This window comes from Cryptomeria japonica, chromosome 9, assembly GCF_030272615.1.
Source record: "Cryptomeria japonica chromosome 9, Sugi_1.0, whole genome shotgun sequence".
Taxonomy (NCBI): domain Eukaryota; kingdom Viridiplantae; phylum Streptophyta; class Pinopsida; order Cupressales; family Cupressaceae; genus Cryptomeria; species Cryptomeria japonica.
The window spans coordinates 520,055,478-520,071,172 of NC_081413.1; the positions used below are offsets into that span (position 1 = coordinate 520,055,478).

Below are 15,695 nucleotides of genomic sequence, written 5' to 3' on the forward strand. Positions count from 1 at the left end.
GGCCCGAACCTATGTACCCTAGGGCAAATATTTTTTTTGCCCGCACCCACAAATTGGGTTCTCATACTCGAACCTGTGCCCCAACCCGAACCAGTAACTTAATTATTCTATCATAACAATTGTTTGTCTATTTATTTCTAGCATTACATACAATGTAGAGCTATGGCTTACTGTCAATAAGTTAGTGTCTTGATCACCATATGCTCTCACCTTGACCACATTGGGATTTGGATGATTACAAAGTGGAAGGGTTTGTGCATTTCATCAAACATTTGCAAAAAAATTGAAATATCTATACTGGGACATCACATTTAGTTTCGGGTAGCTTTGTGGTTAAGGTTGACAACAATAGTTTGAAATTCTTCCTCAACTTTGAAAGACAAACAACATAAATGGGTGAGTAAGCTTTATGCCTATGATTTTAATATAGAGTATATTAAGGGTAACAGTAATGTTGTAGCTGATGTGTTATCTAGAAAACCAATTTTATGTTCTGTGCAAGATATGTTTGTTGATTGGAGGGTTACTATAATAGTAGAGGATTTTTGAAGGAAAATTATGAAAAATTGATTACTCAAAGTAATCGGATAATCTATTCAACGATATACAACCGTATATATAGAGATTACAAGATGACGTTCTTAATTAAGAACTAGTCGTCTAAGTGAAAACTAAAAAGCTGAAAATATTAAATAAAGCTTGAAAATCTAAATAATAAAAAGCTAACTATGCGTCTTTAATAAAGAAGCAATAGTTTCACTTAATGCACTAAAAAAGCTAAATAAGTCGACTAGAAAGCTAAATAGCTAAATAAGTCGACAACTAAGATGACCACTAAGAATAGAAGATGACCATTATAGAATAGATATTAATATTATTTTAATACCCTCCTCAATGGTCATCGTACTCAATACCCTACAAAAGACACTGCAGGTGTTTTGATCACAAATGCAAAGAACACTCTACTGCTATGGAGACCCTCCCAGGTTTTGTAAAATGTAAATGATCAAGAGTACCAAAAGTCATCCAAGCTGATGTAGCCCTCACACGCGAATTAGAGATTTGGCACACGCGAATTACTGAAGCTTGAAACCATGATTTTGAGGAAAAAATGACAAACCCTTTTGCAGAAGAGTACTGAGCACTGATTGCTCCAACAACTCCAAAACAGATTGTAAGATACCATGGTTGCAGATGTTCGCCCTAGTAGTGCGACCCAAAACTGATTGCAACAAAGAACAATTTTTGTGGAAAAAACCGTCAAACCCAGAGAACTTCGCGAATCACAAAGTCACACGCAAACTTCGTGTATTATAGATAATTTTTGAGCAAAAAATCGAAAAAACGAACAAACAATTGTTGAGGAAAAAATCGTGGAAACCTAGAAAACTAGATTTTACAAATCATCTTTTTTTGAAAGAAAAGGTAAAAACCCAAAGATAGGAACGCCCATCATAAATCTAGATACCCAAAAATCTCACGCGAACTTCATGAATTACAGACGATAATTTTTAAGGGAAAATTATAAACCCTACGAACAATTTTTGAGGAAAAAATCATAAAATCCCTCAGACAATTTTTCAGGTAAAAACCGTGTAAACCCTACCAAACAGGAAATGTGTTTATCTCAAAGCATAGAAGGTTGACTCCTCTCCAGATTGCTTTGCAACATGAGCCTGCTTTTGTTCCTGAGACCTTCGTAGTTTAGATAGAACAAATGCCAACAATTTCCTGGAATCTTTCTTCATATGGCCAAATTGGTGACAATAGTTACATTGTATACTTTTCTTCTTTGAAGACTGCTCTGGTGGATCGTGTCCCTTCTGCTGGAAGGACTAAGCTTTACGCTTGTTCTTATCCAAAATTTCAGCTGTGAAGGTCTGTTCAGTGGACGAACTAGCGTTGCTTCCAAACTGTTGCTTCCATCGATCCTGCTGCAAAAGCTTGTTGCAAAGATCAAGAAACTTCAGATCAACACTAGTAGATGAGATATTGAGCATATCAATAAAATGCTCATAGGATTTGGGAAGGCTTTTCAGCGTGATCACTACCATATCCTCTTCTACCATGGTATGGCCTATAAATTCCAACTGGTCACGGATGTCCTTGATCTTCGTGAGATGTGCCTGGATAGATGACTTCTCATCCATCATGATAGAAAACAACATATTCTTCAGAAAGAAAGCTCGGCTCTTGTCAGACGTTTCATGATTTTTTTAGTAGGTTAGCAGTTAGATTAGGAGTAGAAGTAGAATAGGGTAGAGGCTATTGGACAAAAATTGTTGCGATGGCAGTTAGAACAAATGAATGAAACATTGAAGCTTGGTGTTTTGTCATTTGCCTTGATTTGTTTGCATGGTTTCTCTCCATTTGGTTATTTAACGTTCAATGATTTTAGTAGTGAAGTGTGAGGGTATTTGATTTGATTTCAGGTTGATACCATTGGAGGCGTGTTGATTGTAAGTCTCTGTGTATGGTTAGTCTGAACCCAATATTGTTCTTAGTTCAACTATGGGTGTTTGTCTCAGATTGCGCCAGAATTGGGTGTCTGAATGAACGCCCATAGTCTGAAAATCCTTTCATTCCCTTGGAGCTTGCACTATTCCTATGGAGTTGTGAGTATATCTTTGGCTAAGCAGGAATCAGTTTATTTAATGTCTCTCTACCCGTTGCACCAACCGTTACTCTCATTTTCCTTAGGATTCCTAAACGCTATCCTTTTCTTTATTTATATCCTCAGTTTGAGAATCAAGGCTTCGCTAGATGCAGGCTAGCTTGTTGCATTCGTAAGCCCCCTCGTGTTTACCAGCAAAACACATAAACTGCTGAGTTATCCTAAGTGGTCAAGACCTGACTGTTGGAGCCTTGAGATTATCACCTTTGATCAGTCCGAACACCATTAGGGATTTCCTTATTCAAGAGAGTATAGGATACTCGACATTCTATTTTGTGTTGACCAAATGAAGAGCGTACTTTTCCCATGTCAACAGACTATAGGTTACTTATAGCGGAATAAAAATGTTCTGACCCCCTTACTTGATCGAATGACCTGCCTTATAGATCTTGAAGTAGGGGACGAAGAGTCACCTTCTTTCCAAAACTTCCATCCCCTGGAAGCAATGCATCTCTTCCTAATTAATTGTGACTCTTCCATTACATTGATCATTAACTTGCTGCTCTTAATAGTATATTCGCTGCTATTCAACTTGTCCTCCTCCGAGCTAATTATGATTGCACCCCCTTTTATATAGGTAAATCCCAAATATATTTTCTTGGTGCCAAAAGTAGAGAGTCTGCCAACATTGTATTGTAGCAAAGTTCGGCTTTAAGAATATTGAATTTATTTCAATTTATTTTAATCTCAGTGCTGACTCTTAGAACAGGTCGCCCGGCCTCCTTATTAGTTAGTACTTTTTAATTATCCATTTTTAATATTAAAGAGGCTGCAATTTCACTTTATAAATTTTGTGATCTGCTGTGCTAATTTGCAGGGGTATGACAATATTCCTCTCTTGCCCAACCAAATCTCTCCACCCACTTATTGTACTTTTAAAAAAGTTTACAGTGTTTTTTTTTTGCAAAAAGAGGGTACTGCCAATTCTTAAAGTTTGGATCAGTTTTGATATGTGAACAGTTATTTTTTTTTTAACTAACTTATATGTCAATGAACTCTTGAATGCAGGTTGCTGCACATATGATGGGAACACAACTTAATGCATAATTTATATGAGTCTCCTATATGGGGCAGATCGATATCTAAAAGGCTTGCACTTATGATTACTGTACTTGCCTTATTAAACTCGAACTGCATCATATTATATACCTTACGGTATAGGCATGTCAATGGACAAACATGCCTCTACATACATGGACACATGTCGATGAATAAACATGTCTCCACATACGTGGAGACATGCCTATTCATTGCGATGTCTCTATACCTAAGGTTTGTGCAAAACAACGATATCTTAATCATTATTTATTCGGTTTAACATTCAACCACGATTTCTCTTATTGTTTAGTATTTAACGATTCTTCAAATCGTTAAACATTATTGTTACGTGCAACAACGATTTCCATAATCGTTTTGAAGGAGATCGACTTATGTCGATATGCAGGGTGATAAATATATATCGGATTTCTTTATAAGAAAAGTCGATTCATATTGATCAATATAATCGACACTTATGGATACGGTGCTCATATTCTGATTTGTATAGACAATAATAAATATTCGTTATGTATATATATAGATATTCGTATATATAATGATAATAATGACACTTATTATTATTACATATATATATATATATATATGTTCATGTCAACGATAATATGCATTACTTATACATATGAGACTTCTTCGACTGAAGCTATAAAACATCAACACTCCCTCTAGCTAGGGAGGAGGATTACAAGTTTTTATCTGTATATAGGAAACTACACATCATGTAGTAGAGATCATTATATGATATCAGGAGCAATGGCCTACAAGTATCAACACTTATGATGCTTACCAGAACTCAGAATGCCCAATATGGTATGTGCACTAGCATTAACCATATGATGCCTACCATAGGGATGTATGGAATTCATGGCATACTCACAAATATTAAGCACTTAATATCCACCATTATATATATGAACAATTTCAGGTTATCAACCTCATGATAAAATTGTTATAAGAAATATGCACTATCATGACATGTTCACAGATACCAACCATATGATATCTATCATGATAGATTTCAGAGTTATCGTAAAGTCGTCACCTTCCAATAACTACTGAAAATACAAGTGATTATCATTTTGAAGTCGTCACTTCTTAATGATGTACACAGGTGCCCAAAATGATAGAAATAGTTTATATTAAACATCTTTTAGAATATATTAGTACAATAATAATGCTGAGACTCAAAACTCAGAATTTTACATTTCAACTATACCAAGCTTACTGTTGAAGTGTTCTACCTTTGTTTTGGCTAGAGGCTTGGTGAGAATGTTTGCTGTTTGATCTTCAATACTAATATATCTCAGCTGAATTACCTTTCTTTCCACCATGTCTCTAACATAGTGATAAGGTATTTCAATATGTTTGGACCTGTCATGAAATACTGGGTTTACTGAAAGCTTTATACCATAGTTGAAAATCTTGGACTTGGCTCGGACTCGGCAAACCAAAAATTTGGACTCGGACTCGGACTCGTGAAAGACTCGCGAAAAAAAAAAACCGTAGTTTTACAAAAAATACATAAAGAAATTAATGCATTTAGAGAACATAAGTGCCATAATTGAAACATTACACGTCATATGATCTACAAACACGCAATATTTGAAATTTCATCATTCATGGCAGCATATTCAAGTTTCAAGTTTCAAGTTTCAACTCTAAAATGTATATTACTATAATGGCAGCATAAGTATATAAATGTTAACAAAATTACGTATAATGATATGTCCAAGTCCAACTCCAAATGTGAAAAACAACAATGTGAATGAACAAACCAAAGAGAAGACTACATCTTCCTCTTTGTATTTTTCCTAATATAGCTCAATTTTTCAGGCCTTGAGCTAGAAGTAGTAGCAGTGGGTGTTGTGGTATCTAAATGGTGAGATGATTCTTCTTCAAAGTCAAAGTCCTCATCATCATCCTCATCTTCGTCCTCATCTTCATCCTCCATTTCATCCAATCTTGCTCTTTCTGCATCTTGTGCTGCTCCTGTCTCTATTTCTGCAATTTCTTCTTCGGTAAGGAGGACATCGTCACCATCATTTTGTTTATTCATGGTCCAATCACCATATGGATCAATTTCATCCAAGTCAATGGCCTCATGTGAAACACCCTCCACCTGTCTAACTCGAAGGCGAAGGTTGTACCGAACAAATACTAGATCGTTGAGCCGCTTTTGTGACAATCTATTTCTCTTCTTTGTGTGAATGCTCTCAAATAGACTCCAATTTTGTTCACAACCAGAAGCACTACATGGCTGAGACAAAACACGGATAGCTATCTTTTGAAGATTAGGCATGCCAGCACCATAATTCTCCCACCATAAATCTACAAAAAACATTTAGAAATATTAGAATTGAGAAAAGAATGTAACAATCAAGTTTGTAGGTTTTTTCTTGCACTATTGAACTAAGTTACTAAATTTTTTACCTGGCTGTTGTTTTCCTCTCCTATCAATTGCTAGTTGTGATCAGAAGAGTCTCCCCTCTGCACTTTTGTAGATCTTGAACAATGAACATTTCCAAATTCAGAAACAGATAGTCAAAGTGTCAAACTCAAATTCAATAATGAACATTTCCGAATTTATATATAAAGATAGAGCAATTGCAAATGTCAAATCTCACCTCCAACAAATTAAGAACCTTGTCTCTCAACTCAGGATCAGGTGTCATCTTATCAATGCATATAATAACACCCGCCATGACCTCCTCATCAGCCCTAAATGAATCAGAGAAGTAGAATTTCGGGTTCAAAAAGTAGGCGAAGGCATGTATCGGTTGGTGGAGTTGGTTTGTCCACCTACGATCAATGATGTGCCAAAGGATTTCACATTTTCTTTTATTTCCACGATAGTAATGTGAAATGGCCTCTTTGGCCCTATCCATGGCCTCATAAATGAAACCCATTGGCATGCCCTCTCCATCCACCATACGAAGAACCCATACCAAAGGTTCTGTCACCTAAAAAAATGAAAACAAATTTTAAATTAGTACAAAATCAACCCCTAAAAAATAAAATCAGCAAATAGACAAGATTGTATAAACTTTACTTTTGTGTTTGTTACTTACTGTAGTCAACTCCTCTCCACTTTTATTGAATCCATCATCAAAAACAATGCTTACAATCTTCTTTGCTTCAGGTCTTTTGGAGTATGCAGACCCCAACCAAGCATTTGACACAAACATCTGCTTAAGATGAGGAATGGCACTAAGAATGCTCTGCAAAGTGATGAAGTGGCTAGCAAATGTAATATCCCTTGGCTAATCTGACCCTGTTTTGCTTATATGAACACCAAGGAATATTGTCAAACATTTGGCATACAACGTTTGAAGCCGCTGTAGTGAATTCTTTATTTGTCTTCTTTGGGTTTGTAGGCTGCAAATGAAGTTATGGAAAGCTTCTAACAATGCAAAGTTGTTATAGAAATGATATACTAGCTGTTTTAGACCTTTCCACACATATGTAATGACTTAAATTAACTAGTACAGCTAGTTGACATTAAGACAAACACTTGTCATGCATCCGAAAGTACACCTACAGCCATTAGGCATTTAAGCAAACAATTGGCATGAAAGTTAAATGGCTGATCAATGTTGAATGTGGAATATGCAAATTATATCTCCATTAAACATATGCAACCTCCAAATATTTCATGATATAATCATAATAGAAAATGATGCAATGAAGTAATGATTTTCTAATACAATGACCATAGATAGAAAACCTGGTATTTCAATGGCTGCCTTGATATATTGGTTTGATTCTCCTCATATGCAAATCCCTTGTCACATATATATAGTTGTTCAACCTCTCTAAATCCCCTTCTATAGAACTCCAACTACTGTAGCGCACTGTTCATGCGCACTGTTCACGGCACTGTAGCGCACTATTCACGGCACTGTTCATGCGCACTGTTCATGGCACTGTAGCGCACTGTTCACGGCACTGTTCATGCGCACTGTAGTAGCAAGAACAAACTTGCAATCTGCTCTTAAAACCTTGAATAATTTGTTGCCAAATAAGGATGATTCACAACCAACTATAAATGTTCTTCAACAATAAACTTCAAACCCTTGTAGAAAACTTCACCAATTTGCACAAATGAAAGAACTGAAGTATTCTTTCCCACAACTGCAATAATTCAGATGTTATTTCACACCTTCAAAATTGCTATCAATAGGAAGTTTTCGTTTCTTATGATCAAAGAAGAAAATTGCGAAAGCCCTAGGCTCCACAATAAAAATCAATCAAAATACTATTCATCAACTGGATGCCGAGAATGAACTCTTGCCTTTCCTTTTATTCTTTCCTTAAGAGAGCTCAAACACCTTCCTGGCCAATGTGGGATAAAAGATTTATTCCCACATTAAATTATTTACTTAACGCACTTTATTATATTAAAGTGACTTTATTATTATAAAGTTAATTTAGAACTTTATAATAATATTAAAATATTAAATAAATCACTTAAGTCACTTAAACTTTAATATCTCTTGATGTACTTGTCTGATTGCTAAGCCGTCTGAGCCAGGAGTCGACTCTCCCTGTTTTCCATGTGATTGGATGCCTGTCTAAAAATAGAAACCCTGAATAGTGACTTACTATAAATAGTAAGTATGTGGAACTGAGTCTAGAAATAGCTGCAAAGGCCCAATCAAAGTCGACACTGCCAATAAGCTCTTTTCAGGTGTCTTTCTATTAATAGGAACCCTGACTCTCCCAAAATAGTAACTTACTATAAATAGTAAGTGTGCCAATCTGAGTCAAAAATCCTGTGCAAAGGCCAAAACCTGAATCCAGCTGAAGAGTAATGTCTCTAATCACCAAGTAATTGCCACACGAGGCCCTCTATCAATAATTGTTAGCCTACGAGGGTCAAATGATAGGCTAATTCTTACAAACTCTGATGCTCGCAAAATGGGGACATTACAGCAAATCATGTCACTCCAGGTCGCACAAGGTCCTTGCCATTTGTGTGTTTTCTCATCAAAGCAAGCACCCAAGTATGGTTGTAGATGAATTTGGTGACACTTCTTGCATCTTCAGCCACCTTCTTCACCGATCCAATCTTCCCAATGTCCTCTAGCACAAAGTCCAAGCAATGTGCAGCACAAGGACTCCATGTAATCGAAGGATGCCTCTCCATAAGCATTCTACCTGCAGATACATATGCAGCTGCGTTGTCCGTGATAATTTGGACAACATTTTCAACTCCAACTTCCTGAACCACACCATCCAACAGATTACACAAAGTCTTTGCATTTTTTATTTCATTTGAGGCATCGATAGACTTTATGAATACCATTGCACCATTTGAAGCCACCAGGAAGTTGAGAAGAGTCCTATTCCGTCCATTTGTCCATCCATCAGATAAAATGCTGCATTCTTTTCTCTTCCAATACCTTTTCTGATCATCAACCACACCTTGTGTATTTTGCACAGCTTTCTCTAGCAATGGCCCACTGAAGTCATGACCTGTTGGGGCCTTAAACCCCTTACCCGCAACTATTACTGCATTAAAAAAACCTTCCCAATACACATTGTTTGCTGCATTGAAAGATAGATTATTGTAAAACCAAAAGTTTGAAGCTGCTATCCATGCTTGTTCATGCTTCTCTTTATTCCATCCTGTACCTTCAAGTGAAGGTTGTGCACCTGGAACATTGCGTGGTACAAAAAAATTAGAGTCTCATCTAACAGGAGTGCCACTAGCGTCACCCTCATTGTCACCAAAAGATGAAAGTGACTGATGACCCCGAGTGTGACCAATGGGACCCGAAGTGGACAATGTGGGAGTCATTGTAGCTGCCATGACTTCTCTTGTTTTTTGCCTTTCTTCCTTATGCATATCATTCTCAGCAAGAATGGCCTTCATCTCTCTAATAATTTTAGGAGTTGATTTGGGGCATGTCTCCACACCATATCCAGGTATTTGTGCAAGCCGGTATTTTAATCTATTGATTCCACCAGTCATCCATTTTGTACATTCGGTGCAAGTGACCTCCCCCTTTTTGCTTCCTGCAATCCCATATTTCCATGCTTTATCTCTTTGTCTTCCTGACCTTGGGGTTGCCCTTGGAGTTGAACTTGCCATTGCTGATTTAACATGAAAAAAAAAAATCAGCAGGGTTTTATGGAAAATCAACAAAAAAAATGACAATGAATCATTTGGGAAAAATAGCATTCAAAAACAAGAAAAAAAAATGGGTAAATAACTTGGGAAAGAAAATAGAAATTTTTTTGGCAGCATATCCCTTTGATTTTCAAAATGTTTTTGAGTTTCAAAACATTGAAATGATTCAAATGAAAAAAAAAGAAAGAGAAAAAATCTTTACCTAGATCTCTCCTGCTGATTTTTTCTTCTTCCCTCTACTCCTTCAAACCCTACAAACCTGCTATAATCAAAGAAAAACAAAAATCAAGTGAAAAAAAAACAAAACTGAGTTTTAACCTTTTACGAGCGTCTTTTCTGGGCCAACGAGTCCCTGCGAAAGACTCACGAGTCTAGGCAAAAGACTCGCGAGTCTTTCGCAGGGACTCGCCTGGAGTCGCCTCGCGAGTCCTTGGCGAGTTGACTCGCTGCTCCCAAAGACTCGCGAGTTCGTGGCGAGTCCGCGAGTTCTAAAACTATGCTTTATACAACTCCGGTTGTCACAGTGGATAATAGTAGAACTTAAGGATTGTCCAAATAATCCTACAAGGAGTTTTCTCAACCATACTGCTTCTCGTACTCCCATAGATGCTGCAATGTACTCTGCTTCTGTGGAGCTCTGAGCAACTGAGGATTGCTTTCTGCTAAACCAGGATATCATGGTTGATCCTAAACTGAAGCAACACCCTGATGTGCTTTTTCGATCTACCATACTCCCAGCCCAATCTGAGTCTGTATATCCGTATAAGTTTAGATCTACATTTTTATATTTTAAGCCATATCCAATTGTTCCACGAAGATATCTCAAGATGTGTTTTGTTGTGACTATGTGTATCTGCTTTGGCTCACACATGAACTGACTGAGTGCATTCACAACATAACAAATATTTGGTCTAGTATTGACCAAGTACATCAATGATCCAATCATCTGTCGATAGAGAGTGGAATCTACTGGTTCAGAACTTGTAGCTGCTTCTCTTAATTTGTGTAAGTTTGTTTCGATGGGAGTGGACAGAGACTTACAATCCATCATTCCAAACCTTTTTAGAATGTCAATAGTGTATTTCCCTTGATTTAGAATGATCTCATCAGTTTGTTGCCACACTTCTAAACCGAGGAAATAGTGTAGAGGCCCTAAGTCCTTCATATCAAATTCAGCTGCAAGTTCTTGTTTACATTTGACGATGAGATGCTCTTCGCCTGTTATTAACAAGTCATCAACATAAAGGATAAGAATTAACATATCGCCATTGATTACCTTAAAATAAAGATTCGGATCTGCATCATTCTTTGAGAAGCCAAGTCCTGATAGATAGTGATCTATCCTTTCATACCACGCTCGAGGAGCCTATTTGAGCCTGTATAAGGCTTTCTTCAATTTGCAAACATGAGAAGGTTGTTCATGTACTACAGATCCTTCAGGTTGTTCCAAATAGACTTCTTCTTCTATCACACCGTGAAGAAATGCGGTTTTTACATCCATTTGATGGATTTTCCATCCTTTAGATGCAGCAATAGCAATCACGGCTCTGACATAAGTGTATCTGGCAACAGGAGCAAAAGTTTCTTCATAATCAATTCCTTCTTTTTGAGAGAAACCTTTGGCGACAAACCTTGCTTTGTATTTTTCAATACTTCCATCTGCAGCATGTTTGATTTTGAAAAGCCATTTAGAAGACACTACTGATTTGTTCTTAGGTCTAGGCACAATGTCCCATACATCATTCTTGATAATAGACTTATACTCTTCTGTCATGTCTTCTTTCCAGGCTTGATGTTGGAAGGCTTCCTCCACAGTAGAAGGTTCTGAATTAATGATTTCACTCATTAGAGCAATGTAGCTAGAGAATCTATTAGGTCTTTTACTTTCCCTGAAAGTTCCTTTTGAAGCTGCATAATTTTCAACCTCCTCAATCATCTTCTTGGCCCATAGTGGTCTTTTCTTTGTCATATTAGGGTCCCTAGGTTCAACCATATAGTCCATAGGTTCAATGTGAGTGTTGCCTTCAATTGGTTAGTGAGTTTCATTCTGAATCTCAGAGGAGTGATCCTTTTCATTGTATTGAGGGGATTCATCTTCTGTTTCATTAACATCCTTAGATCTTTTGAATGCAACATCTTCTTCAAATATTACATCCTTGCTTAGTTCAATTTGTTTTTGACCTGGAATATAGATCCTATAAGCTTTAGATGTTTCACTATACCCAACAAAGATTCCCTTTCTCCTAGAGGGTTCTAATTTAGATCTTTTCTCTTTAGGGATGTGAATGTAAACAGGACAGCCAAAAATTCGTAAGTGACTTATGTCAGGTTTTATTCCTGTGAATGCTTCTTCAGGAGTTTTGTTGTCAAGAAATGAATGTGAACATCTATTTTGGATATATACAACAACACTAGAGGCTTCAGCCCAGAAAGAGTTGTGAAGGTTTTGGTCATGCATCATGGCTTTGGCTGCTTCTACTATAGTTTTGTTTTTTCTTTCTGCAACCCCATTTTGTTGAGGGTTGTAAGGAACAGTGAACTCCCTATTAATCCTAACATTATTACAATTTTTTTAAAGGTTTTTAGAGATGTGTTCCCCCCCATTATCTGATCTAAGAGTTTTTATACTTCTACTTGAGGTGTTTTCTACTAAAGCTTTGAATTCCTTAAACCTTTTAAGGATCTTTTAAGGACTTCATCAGACTCTTTACACTTTAGAAAATATATCCATGTCTTACTAGAGTAATCATCTACAAAAATGACATAATACAAAAATCCTCCTAAGGAGGGTATTGACATGGGTCCACATAAATCAGAATGAACAATTTCTAATACATTTTTTGATTTACTTTCACCATTATGAAATGTTCCCTTGGTATTTTTTCCTAAGGCACACCCCTTGCAGATTCCTTCATGTTCTTGAGTCAACTTAGGTATCCCTGTCACCATTTTCTCTATTGAGGGTAAAGCACGAAAATGAAGATGCCCTAGTCTTTTATGCCACAATTCACAAGTGTTAGAAGATTCATGAATAAGTGCTTGTGAAGGAGAGATGCAAAGTTTGTATAGGCAACCATGTCGAACTCCAATGGTTGAGTTCTTAGACCAAGCTAAGACTTTTCCATCCATGAAGGTAATTCTATATCCTTTATCTTCAAGAGCTGATATTGAGATTAGGTTGCGTTTGATGCCTGGTACAAATAGCACACCTGTCAATTGAAGGGCAATGCCTGATTTTAGTTGAATCGTACAAGTTCCAATCCCATTCACTGGGTAGTTTGAATCATCCCCAATTGTGACTTCCTCATCAAATTTCTCTATCATAGTGTCTAAGTGCTCTCTGAACCCTGTTATATGCCGAGATGCCCCACTGTCTATTACCTAGGTGTTGAGGTTGGTTGATACTTGACTGGATAGAGCAGAGTAGAATACAAGTCTTTCAGAGTCTGTGTTTGGCTCACCGACTTCATCAATTGAGGCTTGAGGCTTAGGTCCATCAGGACACTTTACAACAATGTGACCATATTTATCACATCTAAAGCATTGTACTTTAGATAGGTCCCTCTTCCTTTTGAAGGATTGCTTCCTGGTTGAGTCTTTGCCTCTCCTCTTCTTGAAGTTATTCCTCTTTCCTCTTTTGTGAGACTGAGTGTTTGGGACTTGCATTTCTTCATTTTGGGAGTTAATTCCAGTCCCTCTAGTAATCAATCTGGACTCTTCTTGTATACAATCAGTCTTTAATCGATCAAATTTGGGGAGTTTGGATCGAGCACTAATTCCTTGAATAGAAGATTCCCAAGAAGTGGGAAGTCCGTTGAGTGCCAGCATAGTCAATTCCTTGATATCGAATGTGTGACCAATAGTAGATAATTAGTTTCTTAGTTCCGTTATCCTTATGAAATTTGAAGTGATAGTTTCACTTTGGTTCATTTTGATGTGGTGTAGTTGCTGTTATAGAGCAAGAACGCTGCTAGTATTATTTATCTCAAACATGTTCTCTAGTGTTGAAAACATTAGATAAGCAGTATCTAATTTGGAGATAATTGGAACAATGTGATCTTTTACTCCATCCACCAATAGTTTCATAGCTTTATTATTATTTCTTGTCCATAGAAGTTGCTCGTCTTCTTCATCGGGCATGGGTAAGCCCTTTTCCACAAGAGTGTTTAACTCATGTTCCTTTAATGTGAGCATCATTCTAAACTTCCAAGATACAAAATTTGCAGCTCCTTCAAGTCGGTCCTTTGGCCTAACTCCACTCACGATTTTGACGAATATAGAAATCTAGAGATTTTAATGAAGTTTGGTTGTTTCCCTCCTATAAATCTGACCGGATCTTTTCTTCAAACTAGCTCTGATACCATGTTAAAGTTTGGATCAGATTTGATATGTAAACAGTTTTTTTTTTTTTTAACTAACTTATATGTCAATGAACTCTTGAATGCAGGTTGCTGCACATATGAAGGGAACACAACTTAATGCATAATTTATATAAGAGTCTGCTATATGAGGCAGATCGATATCTAAAAGGCTTGCACTTATGATTACTGTACTTGCCTTATTAAACTCGAACTGCATCATATTATATACCTTACAGTACATGCCTCTTCATTGGGATGTCTCTATACCTAAGGTTTGTGCAAAGCAACGATATCTTAATTGTTATTTATTCGATTTAACACTCAACCACGATTTCTCTTATCGTTTAATATTTAACGATTCTTCAAATCGTTAATCATTATTGTTACATGCAAGAACGATTTCCATAATCGTTTTGAAGGAGATCGACTTATGTCGATATGGACGATGATAAATATATATCGGAATTCTTTATAAGAAAAGTCAATTCATATTGATCAAATGAAATGATCAATATAATCAACACTTATGGATACGGTGCTCATATTCTGATTTGTACTATAGACAATAATAAATATTCGTTATGTATATATATAGATATTCGTATATATAATAATAATGACACTTATTATTATTTTATATATATATATATATATATATATATATGTTCATGTCAACGATAATATGCATTACTTATACATATGAGACTTCTCCGACCGAAGCTATAAAACATCAACAGCACTGGGGACAGTTGACCCGTCCGCAAGATGGCCGTCTGTCCCCAATGGCAATATCCTGAGTTTCTGTGTTTCTGGGATGATTTCTTAATTTTTTGCTGATTTGGGGATGCTGAGGGGACGTCCCTGAGCCATCCCCGAGTCCTATAAACATCCCCGAGACAGGAATGGGGGGATTTGACATGGGGATGCATCCTCAGGTAATGTAACTTATATGTTCGCAATGATAATGATAGCCACTATAGTCTTATGATCAATCTGCCCAATTGTGTCTCTCGTAAGACCCATCAATGATGTACAATTATTCACTTTTCTTGTAGTGTCATGATTTACTAAACTCCATTCTTTTAAAGAGGTCATCAGAATTGTAATATGAGAGCTTTGTGTAACATCAATTCAACCATTGGAAATAATGGAAGCCTCTGAGTATCTCCAGCCTTCTCAAATATCTTATAGCGACACATCCATGCAAACCTGATCCATTCTCACAAGAACTCTACAAGATTTCTCATAACTAGGCATCTCATATCCTTTGGCATGTGTATCAGCATGAAACTATCAATATTTTTAAGTTTCAATATGTAATGCTAATCAAATATGATATATGTAGTGTTTTGAACTGTTTGACTCTTTACTACTTGGGTTCTTGGCATAAAATGCACACATCAAGGTCTTGAACAAGCTAAGAAAATCATACAAGGAAAATTTGGATGTGCTTGGTTATAACATATTTTTG

At 36.6% G+C, this 15,695-nt stretch overlaps 1 protein-coding gene across 5 annotated transcripts in view; it reads left to right on the top strand.

Moving 5' to 3' along the window:
- The window catches only part of LOC131066901 (uncharacterized), a 401,673-nt gene that overhangs the window by 203,085 nt on the left and 182,893 nt on the right, over window positions 1-15,695 (top strand). The window lies entirely within an intron of this gene.